Here is a 19,371-nt window from a genome sequence, read left to right on the forward strand (position 1 = left end):
AAAGACAGTTCTGAAACAGGCACCAAAGCTACAGAGAAACCTCATCACAAAAAAAAATAAATAAAAGAATTTTAAATCAAGACAGCAAGGTCATTGACCTGGAATGCCACAGAATGAAATCGAGGTTTCATATAAAAACATAAGAGACCTTATCTCACCAATATTATTCTACAATGCAGGAAGGGCAGCTATTCTAGAATATCCCTTTCCAGTGAGAAAACCCTGTACACACTTAAGAGATTAATAAAGAAAAATCTGTACAATGACAGCATGCATACATCTCTGGCAAATAATAAAAGGGGAGAGAATCTAGAATAAACAATGCATTCCACATACACTGTCATCCTTGAGTTTCTTTTAGGTTCAGACTCTAGCTTACACTTTGAAGAAATTAAATAGAGATTGGAAACTGCATGTCTTGCCAGTTAGGGAATGGGGAAACTTACACAGCAAAGATATTATCATGATTATGTCAAAAGTATGTAAGTGACCTGAAGCAGCAGGCCATACTTTACTGACAGGGCCCTACGTGCAGTGCCAGAAAGACAGGAAAACTGGAACTAAAGTATGATAAAAACTGAGACATAGAAGTCTTGTATAAGCTATGTCTTATTCCAAGTAAACGTCTGAAGATGAATAGCTTCTTGTATACCATTTGTAAGGGGAAATGGGAGGAAATAGAAGACTTCTAAAAAATCAGCAGAAATTACCACACAATGAGACAAACTCAGAATAAGGTTAATCAAGCAATGTAACACAAGGGCAGGGTGGTGGTGATGGCAGAGGCCCACGCCTTTAATACCAGGACTCCTTTAATCCCAGGACTTCAGAGGCAGAGGCGGGTGGCTCTCAGGAATTTCGAGGCCAGAATGGTCTCCAAGAGCTAGTTCCGGGGGCTGGAGAGATGGCTCAGCGGTTAAGAGCATTGCCTGCTCTTCCAAAGGTCCTGAGTTCAATTCCCAGCAACCACATGGTGGCTCACAACCATCTGAAATGAGGTCTGGTGCCCTCTTCTGGCCTTCAGGCATACACGCAGAAAGAATACTGTATACATAATAAATAAATAAATATTTAAAAAAAAAAAAAAAAAAGAGCTAGTTCCAAGCCGGGCGATGGTGGCGCATGCCTTTAATCCCAGCACTCGGGAGGCAGAGGCAGGCGGATCTCTGTGAGTTCGAGACTAGCCTGGTCTACAGAGCTAGTTCCAGGACAGGCTCCAAAGCCACAGAGAAACCCTGTCTCGAAAAACCAAAAAAAAAGAAAAAAGAGCTAGTTCCAGGACTGACTCCAAAGCCACAGAAAAACCCGGTCTCAAAAAAAAAAAATGCAACACAAGGAAAACAAAGGTGATCTCAAGAATATTATGGACTATGCTCAAATTGGCCTTGGGATCATAGCTCACTGTAGTGGGAAGACTTGGTTTCCCAGGATCTAAAAAACCTCTCCAGAAAGGCACTGTTTCCAGATCCTTACCACCTCTTCCAAACATATTCCCGGTTACAATGGAGAAGTTCTATTTTATTCTCCATAACTCAGGACCTTAGGCAAAACCCCAAGGCCAAGACACTCACTAGGCTGTTCCTGGCTCTGCCAAGAGTATCCCTGGTTTTGAGAAGGAGCTATGTTCCTTCTCCATGAGTTGGACCCTAAATGGAAAGACATCATTGATATGGCCAGCTCTCAACACAACAGCATTTTCCTTTTCAAATGACTGTCACTTCTCTCAGCATATACATCTGACAGAACTATAATTTTCTCTAAAAAGAATTGGAACTTTAAGTCACACCACACCCTAATGTTCATTATGATCCCATAATGACCAAGAGCAGCACGTTAGAGGTTTCTTCATTGATTTGGTACAGGAGTAGTGGCTGTTTATAAATCAGTGGTGTCTCTGTCATGGTCTAGAGTGAAATGTTTAAACAATCCTTGTAAACAATTTTGTATCCTAGCATCTTAATCTCTACCAGGCCTAGTTAGCACACTACTTTGCTATCTTTGGGTAATTTAGAGTCAGGCTTCCTCGGCTAATATCTCCTAAGCATTGGTGATGCCTTTATATCAAATTTCTACTCTTCTGCACCACCGGTTAGTGGTAGAGTGGGAAGGAACGCAAGAATGCCATTTACAAACTCCACAAAATTAACTCCAAAGGGATCATACTCCTAAATGTTAAATGCAAAGAGCAAAGCTTCTGAAAGATAGTAGAAAAACTAGGCATCTCCAAGTTTGGGATCCCGCCAAAAACACGTTGATGTGGACCTCAAAGATGTTTCTACACACAATTTCCTGCTGGAAATGCTTTTCGCAGATGCAGCCCACAGAGGGAAGTCATTCAGTGGCCAAGACCTGGTTCTGGGGAGCTTCAAGGACGATATGGGACTTCAGTAAACACTGATGGTAGCCATGGGTTCCTGCACTCGCTCAAGGAGGGCGTGCCAGACTGTCTCCCATGGCTCACCATCCTCTCCTCCTCATCTTGGAACAGCAACCCCTTACTCACCATGTCGTGGCTTCCAGGCTCACCCATGTTCTCCTCAGAGCTCGCTGCAGTAGCACTCACAGCACAGAATACAATCCACTGGCGCCTGCTCAGCTTTAAAATCAATCCAGCAGCATGGCGCCAGGAAGTGCCCTGCCTGTTTTCTGACTGACAGGTCGGCTGGAGGTCTTGATTGGCTACTGAGTATTGATTGACAAGAGAACCTCCCTAAGCCTTACAGTGTGCTTAAAGACACAGCGCAGGATTCCTTGGCTCTGGCTTCCACCCCAGACCCAGACTTTTACAGATCTGCAGAGATATGAAATTCAATATCACTGATGCCTCTATCAGATAGATGACACAGCTGTCTTCCTGCAATCCACAACCACACTGCCTTTATCCTCCTGGACATGACGTGGCTAGCTAGCACAGCCCATTACACAATGTGGAGTAGACTGATTCTCCTGTTCAAAAGATGCAAGGGTTCAAAGAATACTAATGAGTACAGATTTTAAGAAACCAAAGATGATGTTTGTTCTGTGGCTTCAGGCTGACACCAGGAGTCACAGGCACTTCTGACAGCCATGAGAACAACCCAAGCACCAAATGACAACTAAGCTGATTTCTTTTTCTCCTGCCAGAAGATTGCATGATAGCTACAGACTATGTCCCATAACAGACTATGACCAGCTGGCAAATTTAGCTCAGGTTCTCAGGTGTTCACCATTACAGAGGCTTTGAGACTGCCACATTCTTAAGCTTAAGTGGGTACAGTCATAACGATTTTTACTATACTTGCTTTATTATTTTAACCTTGAAATTACACAATAAGAGGAATTCTGAATCCTCTCCTCTGTTAAAAGCCATAGATTTATCCATTATAGGCTCCTTGTCTAATGGGTCAATTAGCCTATAGGTATTTCCACTGACGGGCTGTGGGTGCTGACTGTGGGAGGTATAGCCTTTTAAACTTTCCAGTCTGCCTCTCCTGGCTACATGGCACAGCATGGGTCAGACTCAGCTGGCCACAGCATGTATGCTTGGACTACCCCAATCTCAGCAGTAACCTAGGCCAATCCTAGGGCAAACACCATACCCCCTTCATTCTTTTCACTCAGTCAGAAGTTGGAGAGGCTGTGGCTTGGTGACCACAGCACTGCTGGTGGAAAAGGTGTAGGCAAAACTTATTTTGGTCTCTCCACATTCTGGAGCTGCCTGAAGATGGCAGCGGATACACTGCCAGTGCTGGGGAAGGACCATATTTAAAAACTCTAAAAATTTCTTACTTTGTCTCTACTTCTCTTCAGCTACTCTGGCTATCAAAATCCATCTTAGCAACTGTACAGACACTTGAGTACTATTTCCTTGTGCCATGTTTACAAATATTTGCGTTTTTACTCCCAATTTTATGCCCAGCTTTACTCTTTCATTTTAATATCTACTACTTATTTCTGAGCACTCATTACTTACCTCTCCACCTGTGGTGCAGTTTTCTTGTGGGATCCGTCACGAGCTCCCTGTACACATGACGACATTTCTGTGTGTTTTGTGGTTCACTGGTCTGACTCACATTTTGGTGCCATTTTATGGCTGATTTCGGCATATTGGGCTGCCATTTGTACACAATGACACCATGCTTTCTGAAAGGTTTTGAGCCGCTTTATGCACAGCATTAGGATTCTCAAATACTTGCTCTTTAACTATTGATTGCCCTGCTTCTGTACCTCCAATCAACCAATTAGATGTCTGTGTCAGTCTGGAGACAAAGTTTTGAAATAATTTATCTGATCCCTGTCTCATACTAGACAACTCCTCAGCCTGTTCTTTAGAAGATGAAAGTCTATGCCAGGCCTTCTTGGCAGCTGCATTAACTTGGACATATGCTGTCATATCAAAGTCTAATTGCTGATCTCTGTATCTCCTTTGCCCACTCCTGCCTAGCCTTATTCCGCCTAACTATAGGCTTATTCTGGTATATTGTTAACCAATGAAATGAATACATATTCAGAGAACACAAGCATTATCATCCCACAGCAGTGTGAACTTGTGTAATGTGAGCTGATTTAGATCTGTGACATGAAACCACTGCTACAGTCAATGGCCTGTGTCTGAAACCTTGGGATGACCCAGTTTTGTCAATCAGGACTATACACATTTGTAGGTGGAGATTTCCTCTTCTGACAGTTTCCAAAAACTGACATGGAGACTTAATATTAATTATAAATGCTTGGCAGAGAGTTTAGGCTTATTACTAGGTAACTCTAACATTTCAAATTAACCCATATTTCTGATCTATGCTCAGCCATGTGGTTGTACATTTATTAGTCTAACACATTCATCTCCTTATATGTCTTCATTTGGTTTGTGAGTTCTCTGACTCTGTCCTTGTTCTTCCCAGAGTCCTCAGTTTGGTTTTCCTTTTTATACTTTGTTACTAATAATGACATCAACACATTGTCATTGTATATAGGAGTATTCCACAGTACCTATTTACAAAACAAAACAAAACTACAACAAAAACCCTTCCTTAAATATTTATTTGCTCAAGAGAAACCCCCCAATTGTATAACCATTAATCAGGTCTGTCTTGATTCACATGACATGCATTAATACATGCTGTGAAATTACAGAATCATTCACCTACTACGAGCCACAGAATTATGCAGTAAGTATACAGTTATTGTTTCACAAGATCGACCCATCAGAATCTATAATTCTGTTAGGTGATGGATTTAATCACGATGTAAGGCATACTGGCATAATTGTCTTGTAAGGAACTGGATGTTTCCTCGCTACAGAATTCTCCCATAGCATACTAACATCTGTTACTTACTTTGGATATACCTCCCACAGTTTAGTACCATTTGATCACTTTTTGTGCAAAATTTCCCTGAATTATATGAAAAACAGGCACACTGTCAAAAAAACCTTCCTCCCCACTATGAGAACTTCATTCTTTTTCCCAATGTAAACACAGAACTAACTGCCTGTGATTATGTTTATTGGCAGTCATTTGGCCAGCATTAAGTGTCCAGGCAAAAGTACTTCATTAAAGCCATTCGTAGATATTAACTAGCATAAATGTACTACATTCTAAGACTCTTAATTGATAGTCCCTCAAAGAGTTAGAAAAATAAGTATACTCAGGTTTTGCCTCATTTACAGATAAGAGATTGACCTAAAGTAACCTTGCTGTGAAAGATTCCTAGATCTTCATACTCCTATTTACCTCAATTTTTTTTTTTTTTGGTTTTTCGGGACAGGGTTTCTCTGTGGTTTTGGAACCTTTCCTCAAACTAGCTCTTGTAGACCAGGTTGGCCTCGAACTCACAGAGATCCGCCTGCCTCTGCCACCTGAGTGCTGGGATTAAAGGCGTGCACCACCACCTCCCAGCTATTTAACTCCATTTATAGATGACTTTAGTTCATGATATTTACTACTTATGTTTTACTTGCCCAGACAGTAGGAAAAATAATTAAATATCTGCCTTCATCACAGAGAAGACAATCCATCTTTTTCTGAGGCCTCCAGACATACACTACCAATGACCAGAGTGGCAGAGAGGCATCAAGAACCAGATCTGATAATTTAGAACTTTGGTCCCTCTTATCAAGTTTTATTTGGTGGGTAAACCCCGCTAAACCATTCAGTGTTCAGAAAGATTTGATATAGCAATGGGAAATCTAACCAAAGGATCAGAGCACAAAATATTAATAAATTAACTCACATACATCCTTTATCGTGTTCTATTTATTCTTTCTATGGCCTCTTTATTAGCCACACTGTTTATAGTTTTTTGCTGTTCCTGGTGGATATGCCTTGCTTGCTGTTCCCAACTACCAAAATGTTTCCAACCTAAATAACCCACACCGACATTAACAGTCATCTCTACATGTACTATAGAACCATAAAAAAAAAAAACGGTAGGAAGAACTTGACAAAGCAGCACTACAGGAAATAGTGAAAGCACACAAGAAGGGCCAGTATCCAAGGGGACATATCTGACATTCCAAACCATTAGATAGGATCAGTAGACAACCATAAACCCTGGATCACTCATTCCCCTCACCCCAGTCTCTATTGTGACACTAGGTTTGATGACACCCAGACCTGTTTGCCAGTAAGGGTGTGCATGTTGTCTTCCTATCTTTTTGGAGTTCCTCCATGGTCTATTAGCAAAGGAAATTTTGGGGTATTAAAGTAAAGTAGACTTGGCTATTAAACATAAAGTGAATATTAGTGATCAAAGGCCCCATGACATGTTTGAATGAGAAAAGGTAATTTGGTACCCATATATTACTTGGGTCCTTTGGTGTGAATAACTTTTTGAAGGAGAGAAATGCCATGATTTCACAAGATTTCTACAGAATTGACAGTGACTATCCAAAACACATGTGTTCTCAAAGCTCTATTCTAGACTAGGCTAGAATCTTCCTGTTAAGCCAAACCTCGTGTGCTGCACACATTAATAGAAATGGACCAAGCAGTGTTTATATGAATACAGTTTGTGTGTTGTTATTTTGGGGCATAAGCTAGCCAGGCGGCCAGGAGCTGGGTGGCAGGAATACAGCCCGCAGCACCTTCAACAGAATGGCGCCAACGTGTGGACCACTGTATCCACTTAAAACCTGAGACAGCTTGGGAAGTAATTCTAGAACAAAATGAAAGCATTGCGCCAGGTTTCTTGGTAGCATCAATTTCTTGGGTCTGCTCTGCTTGCTTGAGGCAAGCAAGTGCTCTCTTCTAAGAGAGGCTTCCTGATTCAGCTTTAGCTGCAAAACCCTGCAGCTCTTTTAAGAGGTCCTGCCACAAAACCCGTAAATGATGTTGATGAAAAGCTGAACACATGCTTTTCGGTTTTCAGCCGTAACAGGAAAAAGGCTTGCGCCATTTTAGAATGCCCCCTTTCTGGGTTGACCTGACAGGGCAAACTCTGACCCTTTCAGTCAGGCAGCCCAAAGCACTTGAGTGTGGTCTGTGAGTGAAGTGCTACTGCTTGCTTGCTGGCAGGGACCTTGAAATGCCACAGAGTTGTGGCAATACATATGGCTCCAGCAGTACCTCTGCCATGAGGCTGGAAAGCTAAGGAATGGGCTGGATCTAACCTATAAAGCCACGGCTTTAGTCCTACTGATATTGCTTGGTAAATTAAAGACTCTTGTAGTCACAAAAGAGACAAATACAGTAAAAGAAAGATTCAATCTTGAAGAAAACATCTAAATGTTTTACTATGTGTTAAAAAATCTATGTAGGCTAAAGGTTAAAGTTCTTAAAAGTAGAAAAGAAAGAAAGAAACAGAGTAGTTGAGTGCGGTGGTACACACCTTTAATCCCAACACTTGGGAGGCAAGGTAGATTGACCTTGGAGTTAAACTCTGTGACTTCAAAGTGTAGTAGCACAGGCCTTTAATCCCAATGCCTGGGAGGCAGAGCCAGACATATCTCTGAGAGTTCAAGGTGTGGTAGCATACACCTTTAATCCCAATACCTGGGGGGCAGAGACAGACTAATCTCTATGAGTTCAAGGACAGCCTGGTCTACAGAGTTATTCCAGGACAAAGATATACAGAAAAATTGTCTCAAAATATAAAAGTAATAATAAGCGAAATAGAGGTTAAAATAAAGAGCACAAAGATGGAAAATACACAAAGAATATTGATACTGTATGCTATTATGCTCTCTTTGAATTGTTTGAATACTGAGGAAAGAGCAACAGCTACTTAAAGATATTTGTTTATAAATGCTGCTGAACTTAACCAAGACAGATATTTGAAAATACCTTGACTTCAGAATTTGGATCTAAGGATATGATACTTTGGAAAAGAGATTCTTCTTTTGTTTCCACAGAGGATGAAACCCTGTGGATTGCTTCTATCCCAATATGATATGATGAACCACTCCCTCCTGAAAAGGTGCTGTGAACACCCTCAAAAAATTACTTTGCTCAACTGCTGACTGAGAGGAACCTAGCACATTGGTTACACCATGAAAGACCTGATTAACAGAACCCCCCATACAGCAGGAAGCAGTTTGGAGAGGAAAAACTGTGCCCATGTTCCCAAATATTGTTTATAGATGTTCTTTTACATTTAAAGTGGGGTATGATATAGATATGAATAATTTGCATTGGTATGGATTTTAAGGTCAATATATATATATATATATATATATATATATATATATATATATATATTTCTGATATTGATTAAGGTATTGTGATTGTGTAGTTCATGTAAAAATGTAATGTATATAGGTTGTTAAAGGATAATCATTATAATAATCAAGCTTGTAGTTATGTTAGATTTTCTAGATGTGCATAGATATATTTCTGTTAGATAGGCATTCTGGATATCTTTCAAAGAGTATGGAATATAGCATTTTAAATGTTTTAATAACTTAGGACTTTTCATGACAATGAGACACGTCTGCTCCTGACAGCATCAATCTACTTCAAGAGGAAGATGGGCATCAAAGAGGCGCCTTATGGAGTTTGATAGCCATTTGGGCAACAAACTGCTCTTGCCTGGACTATTGCATAAACTGGAAACAGAGAACCTGCAGAGAGAGGACTACTGAACTTGCCTAAAGGTGAGATTATCTTTCGGGGTTCCTGATTTATGAAAGTATCTGCGAGACATTCTGCAGGACACAGCAGATAGTGACTGAACTGCCTTTGAAATTTCCTGCTTCATGGGAATGTCTGCTGGAAACTATGGGCCTGTAGGCCAAAGATGGATGCCCCAACAGTAAAGAGGAACTTTGGGTGACTATCCAGGCAGTGAGATGTCTCTGTGATTTCTAGAGTTTTGTAAGTTGCTTACTTATCATTTACTTAGGTAATATTATATCCTTCTGGAGTCTTTGATGGAGTTGAAGATTAGATAGATAGTTATAGTTGTTTTCCTTTGTTATGATAAAAGATAAAATAGATATAAATATTGTAACTGTAATTCTTACTTGAAAACTGTTTTGTTATCTGTAGTTTTGCTATGTTAAAGTTAAAGACTTCCTGTTTTTGTTAAAACAGAAAAAGAAGAAATGATGGAGGAAGGTCCTTGGTTAATAAAGAAACGGCTTGGCCTATTAGGTTAGAACATAGGTGGGTGGAGTAAACAGAACAGAATGCTGGGAGGAAGAGGAAGTGAGCCAAGATGCCATACCGCTCCTCTCAGGAACAGACGCAATGAAGATCCAGCCCAAGACTAGGCTAGAATCTTCCTGATAAGCCAAATCTTGTGGTGCTACACACATTAATAGAAATGGGCCAAGCAGTGTTTATATGAATACAGCTTGTGTATAGTTATTTTTGGGGCATAAGCTAGCCAGGCGGCCAGGAGCTGGGTGGCAGGAACGCAGCCCGCAGCTCCTTCAACACAGGGCATTACCAACTGTCTCAAAACATTCACAGCAAGATTATGAAAGGAGATCAGTTGTCAGAAATACATAGGGAGAGTGTCTGATAACATATACATTACAATCTCATGGGCAGAATATAGACATTAGTGATAGAATATTTTTCACATTTTGTTTTCACATGTGATAGAATATTTTTAAAGGCAGTCTGGTCTCTGGGGCATAGAGTTTAATACAATAAAAGGCAACATAAGATGTGAAGTTCTCTCATAGTTGCTTCCTGCCGATAAGGGGAGAAGTTGTAGGTCTTGTCTTGAAGGCTGGAGCATAGTAGAAACCCATGGAGACCAGGGAAGAGCAGGCTGCCTTAGACTCAATGATAAAGAAAAACTTTCTTTTTAATAGTTGAAAACAGTAGACATTAAGGAAGAAGTATTGTGTTTGATGGGAGTCATTTTGTGACTAGAATTAGGACCAGAGTCTGTGCCCTGGCTTCCTAAACTAACGAGGCTCAGACACTCATGCTCATTAAGCCAATTAAAAAACCATGTTATCCAGGTGTGCTGTGCGCATGTCTTATGCATACACACTGGAGAAAATGTGTGAAGACCTCTCTTATGTCCTAGGACAATCTAGACTACCAAGTGAGGTTTGGGACAACCAGAAATTCATAAGCACACACTTAAAATTAAATAAATACATAAATTTGAATATAAAAATTATGAAAAATTTAAAAACTAAAAGTCAAATATATAACTCAAAAAACTAGCCATAAAATACCCAATAATCCAATTAAAAATTAAAAAGATATTCACAGAGAATTCCCAAGTGAAGACTCTCAATTGGCAAAGACTTTGAGAAATTGCTCAACATACTTAGTCATTATAAAAATGCAAATCAAATAACTCTGAGATACCATCGTATACCTGTTAGAGTAAATAAGATCAAAACCACTGAAGACAGCTTTTGTTGGAGAAGATGTGGAGTAATTGGGACATTCCTCCATTGCTGGTGGAAGTACAAACTTGTGCAGTCAACTTGAAATCAATATGGTGGTTTATCAGAAAATTGGGAATCAATCTATTCTCAAGATTCAGCATTATCACTACTGGGTACATCCCTAATGTATTCTTAATCATACCACAAGGATACATGCTTGACTATGTTCATAGCAGCACTATTCATAATATCCAGAGCCTTTATATAACCTAAATGCCTCTCACCACAGTTGAGTGGATACAGAGACCACAGTCCATTAAAACCCAATCAAATAGGCAGAGGCAACGCTTGGGCTTTACCTGAGCACAGACTCACTTCGACTGTGGTCCCTGTATCCACAGCTGGCCTTGGTGAGTTCCCGATAGAACATCCCCATTGTCTCAGTGTGTGGGTACACCCCTTGTGGTCCTGAGTTCCTTGCTTGTGCTCCGTCTCCTTCTGCTCCTGATTTGGACCTTGAAATTTATGTCCGGTGTTTCAAAGTGGGTCTCTGTCTCTGTCTCCTTTCATCGCCTGATGAAGGTTAATATTCATGAGGATGCCTATGTGTTTGTCTTTGGATTCACCTTCTTATTTAGCTTCTCTAGGAACATGAATTATAAGCTCAATGTCCTTTATTTATGGCTAGAAACCAAATATGAGTGAGTTCATCCCATGTTCCTCTCTTTGGGTCTGGCTTACCTCACTCAGGATAGTGTTTTCTATTTCCATCCATTTGCATGCAAAATTCAAGAAGTCCTTGTTTTTTACTGCTGAGTAATACTCTAATATGTATACATTCCATACTTTCTTCATCCATTCTTCCGTTGAAGGGCATCTAGGTTGTTTCCAGGTTCTGGCTATTACAAACAATGCTGCCATGAACATAGTTGAGCATATTTTGTTGTATGATAGGGCCTCTCTTGGGTATATTCCCAAGAGTGGTATTGCTGGATCCAGGGGTAGGTTGATCCTGAATTTTCTGAGAAACCGAAACACTGCTTTCCATAGTGGTTGCACAAGTTTGCATTCCCACCAGCAATGGGTGAGTGTACCCCTTTCTCCACAACCTCTCCAGCAAAGGCTATCATTGGTGTTTTTTATTTTAGCCATTCTGACAGGTGTAAGATGGTATCTTAAAGTTGTCTTGATTTGCATTTCCCTGATCCCTAAGGAAGTTGAGCATGACCTTAAGTGTCTTTTGGCCATTTGAACTTCTTCTGTTGAGAATTCTCTGTTCAGCTCAATGCCCCATTTTATAATTGGGTTGATTAGCCTTTTACGGTCTAGTTTCTTGATTTCTTTATATACTTTGGAGATCAGACCTTTGTCAGTTGCGGGGTTGGTGAAAATCTTCTCCCAGTAAGTGGGTTGCCTTTTGGTCTTAGTGACAGTGTCCTTTGCTTTACAGAAGCTTCTCAGCCTCAGGAGGTCCCATTTATTCAATGATGCCCTTAGTGTCTGTGCTGCTGGGATTATACGTAGGAAGTGGTCTCCTGTGCCCATGTGCTGTAGAGTACTTCCCACTTTCTCTTCTATCAGGTTCAGTGTGTTCGGACTGATATTGAGGTCTTTAATCCATTTGGACTTGAGTTTTGTGCATGGTGATAGATACGGATCTATTTTCATTCTTCTACAGATTGACATCCAGTTTTGCCAGCACAATTTGTTGAAGATGCTCTCTTTTTTCCATTGTATACTTTTAGCTCCTTTATCGAACATCAGGTGTTCATAGGTTTGTGGGTTAAGTCAGGGTCTTCTATTCGATTCCATTGGTCGGCTTCTCTGTTTTTATGCCAATACCAAGCTGTTTTCAATACTGTAGCTCTCTTTGATTTAATTGTAGTAGGGCGATCTGCTCTCCTTATTGCACGCCTGTCCCTGCTGCTTGGGTCTGCGGCCGCTCTGGTCCCCCAAAGCCTCTTCCTGAATGCGGTGTTGCGCCGCCTCTGTGCATCTGGCCACCTTGCCGCCTCTGTGTGTCTGGCCGACGTGCCGCCTCTGTGCTTCTGTGCGTCTGGCCGCTGTGCCGCCTAGCTCCTTTTATTTTTTGAGACAAGTTTTCTGTATATCTTTGTCCTGGAATAACTCTGTAGACCAGGGTGTCCTTGAACTCATAGAGATTAGTCTGTCTCTGCCCCCCCAGGTATTGGGATTAAAGGTGTATGCTACCACACCTTGAACTCTCAGACATCTGTCTGGCTCTGCCTCCCAGGCATTGGGATTAAAGGCCTGTGCTACTACACTTTGAAGTCACAGAGTTTAACTCCAAGTTCAATCTACCTTGCCTCCCAAGTGTTGGGATTAAAGGTGTGTACCACCGCACTCAACTACTCTGTTTCTTTCTTTCTTTTCTACTTTTAAGAACTTTAACCTTTAGCCTACATAGATTTTTTAACACATAGTAAAACATTTAGATGTTTTCTTCAAGCTTGAATCTTTCTTTTACTGTATTTGTTTCTTTTGTGACTACAAGAGTCTTTAATTTACCAAGCAATATCAGTAGGACTAAAGCCGTGGCTTTATAGGTTAGATCCAGCCCATTCCTTAGCTTTCCAGCCTCATGGCAGAGGTACTGCTGGAGCCATATGTATTGCCACAACTCTGTGGCATTTCAAGGTCCCTGCCAGCAAGCAAGCAGTAGCACTTCACTCCCAGACCACACTCAAGTGCTTTGGGCTGCCTGACTGAAAGGGTCAGAGTTTGCCCTGTCAGGTCAACCCAGAAAGGGGGCATTCTAAAATGGCGCAAGCCTTTTTCCTGTTACGGCTGAAAACCGTAAAGCATGTGTTCAGCTTTTCATCAACATCATTTACAGGTTTTGTGGCAGGACCTCTTAAAAGAGCTGCAGGGTTTTGCAGCTAAAGCTGAATCAGGAAGCCTCTCTTAGAAGAGAGCACTTGCTTGCCTCAAGCAAGCAGAGCAGACCCAAGAAATTGATGCTACCAAGAAACCTGGCGCAATGCTTTCATTTTGTTCTAGAATTACTTCCCAAGCTGTCTCAGGTTTTAAGTGGATACAGTGGTCCACACGTTGGCGCCATTCTGTTGAAGGTGCTGCGGGCTGTATTCCTGCCACCCAGCTCCTGGCCGCCTGGCTAGCTTATGCCCCAAAATAACAACACACAAACTGTATTCATATAAACACTGCTTGGCCCATTTCTATTAATATGTGCAGCACACGAGGTTTGGCTTAACAGGAAGATTCTAGCCTAGTCTAGAATAGAGCTTTGAGAACACATGTGTTTTGGATAGTCACTGTCAATTCTGTAGAAATCTTGTGAAATCATTGATGGAGGAAGGTCATTGGCTAATAAAGGCACTGCCCTGGCCCATTTTATTGGTTAGAGGATAGGTGGGAGGAGAAAGCAGAACAGGACGCTGGGAGGAAGAGGAAGTGAGCTAAGAGACTCCACAGCTCTGCTCTCCGGAGCAGACGCCTGGGAGAGACGCCATGCCCTGCTCCCGGGATGAAGCTCCGACCCAGGATGGACATAGGCTAGAATCTTCCTGGTAAGCGCACCTTGGGGTGCCATACACAGATGATTAGAAATGGGATAAATTAATATGTGAGAATTAGCCTAGAAGAGAATGGGCCAAGCAGTGTTTAAATGAATACAGTGTCTGTGTAATTATTTTGGGGCATAAGCTAGCCGAGCAGGTGGCCGGGGTGCTGGGAATGCAGCCCCGCCGCCCCCATTACTACAGTTGGCGCCCAGACATGTGGACAGCCTAAACCCACTTAAAAAACCTGAGAAGGCTTAAAAATAAGGGAGAGAGAGTTTAACACAGATTTTTGCTGTTTGTTGGTGTCGTGCTGTAGAGAGATTTCCTGATTCGGCAACAGTAGCAGAAAAAACACTGTGTCATTTTAAAGCGCGACTTCCTGGGGCTGTGCCGCCATTGCGATCTCTGTCTGGCTCCTGCGGGAGACAGAGCTTTTGAATAGAGCTTTTGGAGTAAAGTGCTACGATTTGTTTGATGGCAACTAGACTTGCTGTGTTCTCGGGTCTGCTCTGCTTGCTAGAGGCAAGCAGGCGCCTCATCTAAGAGAGGCTTCCTGACTCAGCTTTAGCTGCAAAAGCCTGCAGTCATTAAGAGGTCCTGCCACGAAACACTTAAACGGTTAAAGCTGAACGCATGCTTTTCGGTTTTCAGCCGTAGCAGGAAAAAAGCTGCACCATTTAAAAATGCCAGCTTTCTGGGCTGTCCTGCCAGGGCAAACTCTGACTATTTGAGGCAGGAGGGCCGGCTACCAAGAGAGAGGACTTGAGTGTTGTCTGTTGTAGCTCACTTGCTGGCAGGGACCTTGAAATGCCATACAGTTGTTGCAGTAAACATGGCTACAGCCTGTATATCCGCCATAGGCTGGAAAGCTAAGGAATGGACTGGATCTAGCTGGCAAAGCCACGCCTTTAGTCCTACTGAGATTGCTTGGTAAATTAAAGATTCATGTGGTCATAAAAAGAAAGATATACAGTAAAGAGAGATTCAAAGACAGAGAAAATTTCTGAATGGTTTAAAGTGTGTTAAAAATATATACAGACTAAAAGTTGAAGTTCTTAAAGTAAAAAACATAAAAAAAGGAAGAGAGTTGTTGTGTGTGGTAGCACACGCCTTTAATCCCAGTGCCTAGAAGGCAGAGACAAACAGATCTCTGTGAGTTCAAGGTGTAGTAGTGTACACCTTTAATCCCAAATGCCTGGGAGGCAGAGACAGGCGGATCTTTGAGAGTTCAAAGACAGCCTGGTCTACAGAGTTACTTCAGGTCAAAGATACAGAGAACCTGTCTCAAAAAGCAAAGAGTTAAAAGTAAAAAGAAACAAAATAGAGGTTAAAACAAAGCTGTACAAAGATGGAAAACAGACAGAGAATTTTGATACTGTATGCTATTATGCTCTCTTTGAATTGTTTGAATGCTGAGGAAGGAGCAACAGCTGCTAAAAGATATTTATTTATAAATACTGCTGTACTAATCCAACATAGATATTTTGAAAATGCCTTGACTTTGAAATTTGGATCTAAGGACATGATGCTTTGGAAAGGAGTTTCTTATTTTGTTTTCACAGAGGATGAGACCCTGTTCATTTCTTCTATTCCGATATGGTATGATGGACCACGTCCTCCTGAAGGGTTGCTGTGAACATCTTCAGAAAATTGTTTCGCTCAACTGCCAACTGAGATGAAACTAGCACACAGGTTATACCATGAAAGACCTAATTAACGACGCCCCCATTCAGCAGGAAGCAGTTTGGAGAGAAAAAACTGCGCCCATGTTCCCAAATATGTTTATAAATGTTCTTTTATATTTAAAGGGGGATATGATATAGATATGAATAATTTGCATTAGTATAGATTTTGCTTTATTGATAGAGATTTAAGGTCAATTTTGTTATATGTATAAGTGTTTCTGATTTTGATTAAGGTATTGTGATTGTGTAGTTCATTTAAATATGTACTGTATAATTAAGAAATATAGGTTGTTAATGGATAATCATCGATAATAGTAAAGCTTATAGTCATGTTAGTTAGATTTTCTAGATATATAGAGATATATTTTAGATAGACATTCTTCATGTCTTTCAAAGATTACAGAATAGGACATTTAATGTTTTAATAACTTAGGACTTTTCATGACAATGAGACACTCTGCTCCTGGCAGCACCAATCTACTTCAAGAGGAAGATGGGCATCGAAGAGGATCCTTATGGAGTTTGATAGCCATTTGGGCAAGAAACTGCTCTTGCCTGGACTATTGCATAAACTGGAAACAGAGAACCCACAGAGAGAGGACTACTGAACTTGCCTAAAGGTGAGATGATCTTTCGGGGTTCCTGATTCATGAGAGAGTCTGCGAGACATTCTTCAGGACAAGCAGATAGTGACTGCCTTTGAAATTTCCTGCTTAATGAAAATGTCTGCTGGATACTATGGGCCTGAAGGCTGAAGATGGATGCCCCAACGGTACAAAAGAACTTTGGGTGACTGTCCAGGCAGCGAGATGTCTTTGTCATTTCTAGAGTTTGAAGTTTCTTAGTTCTTGTTTACTTAGGTAATATATCTTTCTGGAGTCTTTGATGGAGTTAAGAATAGTTAGTTATAGTTATAGTTTTCCTTAGTTATGACAAAGATTATTGTAACTTTTACTTGATAACTGTTTTGTTATTTGTAATTTTGCTATGTTAAAGCCTTTTTTTTTGTTTAAACCGAAAAAGGGGAAATGATGGAGGAAGGTCATTGGCTAATAAAGGCACTGCCCTGGCCCATTTTATTGGTTAGAGGATAGGTGGGAGGAGAAAGCAGAACAGGACGCTGGGAGGAAGAGGAAGTGAGCTAAGAGACTCCACAGCTCTGCTCTCCGGAGCAGACGCCTGGGAGAGACGCCATGCCCTGCTCCCGGGATGAAGCTCCGACCCAGGATGGACATAGGCTAGAATCTTCCTGGTAAGCGCACCTTGGGGTGCCATACACAGATGATTAGAAATGGGATAAATTAATATGTGAGAATTAGCCTAGAAGAGAATGGGCCAAGCAGTGTTTAAATGAATACAGTGTCTGTGTAATTATTTTGGGGCATAAGCTAGCCGAGCAGGTGGCCGGGGTGCTGGGAATGCAGCCCCGCCACCCCCATTACTACAAATCATGGCATTTCTCTCCTTCAAAAAGTTATTCACGCTGGGCGGTGGTGGCTCACGCCTTTAATCCCAGCACTCGGGAGGCAGCGGCAGGCGGATCTCTGTGAGTTCGAGACCAGCCTGGTCTACAGAGCTGGTTCCAGGACAGGCTCCAAAGCCACAGAGAAACCCTGTCTCGAAAAACCAAAAAAAAAAAAGTTATTCACACCAAAGGACCCAAGTAATATATGGGTACCAAATTACCTTTTCTCATTCAAACATGTCATGGGGCCTTTGATCACTAATATTCACTTTATGTTTAATAGCCAAGTCTACTTTACTTTAATACCCCAAAATTTCCTTTGCTAATTGACCATGGAGGAACTCCAAAAAGATAGGAAGACAACATGCACACCCTTACTGGCAAACAGGTCTGGGTGTCATCAAACCTAGTGTCACAATAGAGACTGGGGTGAGGGGAATGAGTGATCCAGGGTTTATGGTTGTCTACTGATCCTATCTAATGGTTTGGAATGTCAGATATGTCCCCTTGGATACTGGCCCTTCTTGTGTGCTTTCACTATTTCCTGTAGTGCTGCTTTGTCAAGTCCTTCCTACCGTTTTTTTTTTTTTTTGTGGTTCTATAGTACATGTAGAGATGACTGTTAATGTCGGTGTGGGTTATTTAGGTTGGAAACATTTTGGTAGTTGGGAACAGCAAGCAAGGCATATCCACCAGGAACAGCAAAAAACTATAAACAGTGTGGCTAATAAAGAGGCCGTAGAAAGAATAAATAGAACACGATAAAGGATGTATGTGAGTTAATTTATTAATATTTTGTGCTCTGATCCTTTGGTTAGATTTCCCATTGCTATATCAAATCTTTCTGAACACTGAATGGTTTAGCGGGGTTTACCCACCAAATAAAACTTGATAAGAGGGACCAAAGTTCTAAATTATCAGATCTGGTTCTTGATGCCTCTCTGCCACTCTGGTCATTGGTAGTGTATGTCTGGAGGCCTCAGAAAAAGATGGATTGTCTTCTCTGTGATGAAGGCAGATATTTAATTATTTTTCCTACTATCTGGGCAAGTAAAACATAAGTAGTAAATATCATGAACTAAAGTCATCTATAAATGGAGTTAAATAGCTGGGAGGTGGTGGTGCACGCCTTTAATCCCAGCACTCAGGTGGCAGAGGCAGGCGGATCTCTGTGAGTTCGAGGCCAACCTGGTCTACAAGAGCTAGTTTGAGGAAAGGTTCCAAAACCACAGAGAAACCCTGTCCCGAAAAACCAAAAAAAAAAAAAATTGAGGTAAATAGGAGTATGAAGATCTAGAATCTTTCATAGCAAGGTTACTTTAGGTCAATCTCTTATTTGTAAATGAGGCAAAACCAGAGTATACTTATTTTTCTAACTCTTTGAGGGACTATCAATTAAGAGTCTTAGAATGTAGTATATTTATGCTAGTTAATATCTACGAATGGCTTTAATGAAGTACTTTTGCCTGGACACTTAATGCTGGCCAAATGACTGCCAATAAACATAATCACAGGCAGTTAGTTCTGTGTTTACATTGGAAAAAAGAATGAAGTTCTCATAGTGGGGAGGAAGGTTTTTTTGACAGTGTGCCTGTTTTTCATATAATTCAGGGAAATTTTGCACAAAAAGTGATCAAATGGTACTAAACTGTGGGAGGTATATCCAAAGTAAGTAACAGATGTTAGTATGCTATGGGAGAATTCTGTAGCGAGGAAACATCCAGTTCCTTACAAGACAATTATGCCAGTATGCCTTACATCGTGATTAAATCCATCACCTAACAGAATTATAGATTCTGATGGGTCGATCTTGTGAAACAATAACTGTATACTTACTGCATAATTCTGTGGCTCGTAGTAGGTGAATGATTCTGTAATTTCACAGCATGTATTAATGCATGT

The 19,371-nt window shown here is 41.1% G+C and overlaps 1 pseudogene; it reads left to right on the top strand.

Moving 5' to 3' along the window:
• LOC121464649 overlaps positions 1-19,371 on the top strand; it is a 237,874-nt pseudogene that overhangs the window by 136,847 nt on the left and 81,656 nt on the right.

The sequence above is a fragment of the Microtus oregoni genome, unplaced genomic scaffold (assembly GCF_018167655.1).
Source record: "Microtus oregoni isolate MIOR12 unplaced genomic scaffold, Mior012 000029F_ref0000214, whole genome shotgun sequence".
Lineage (NCBI taxonomy): Eukaryota > Metazoa > Chordata > Mammalia > Rodentia > Cricetidae > Microtus > Microtus oregoni.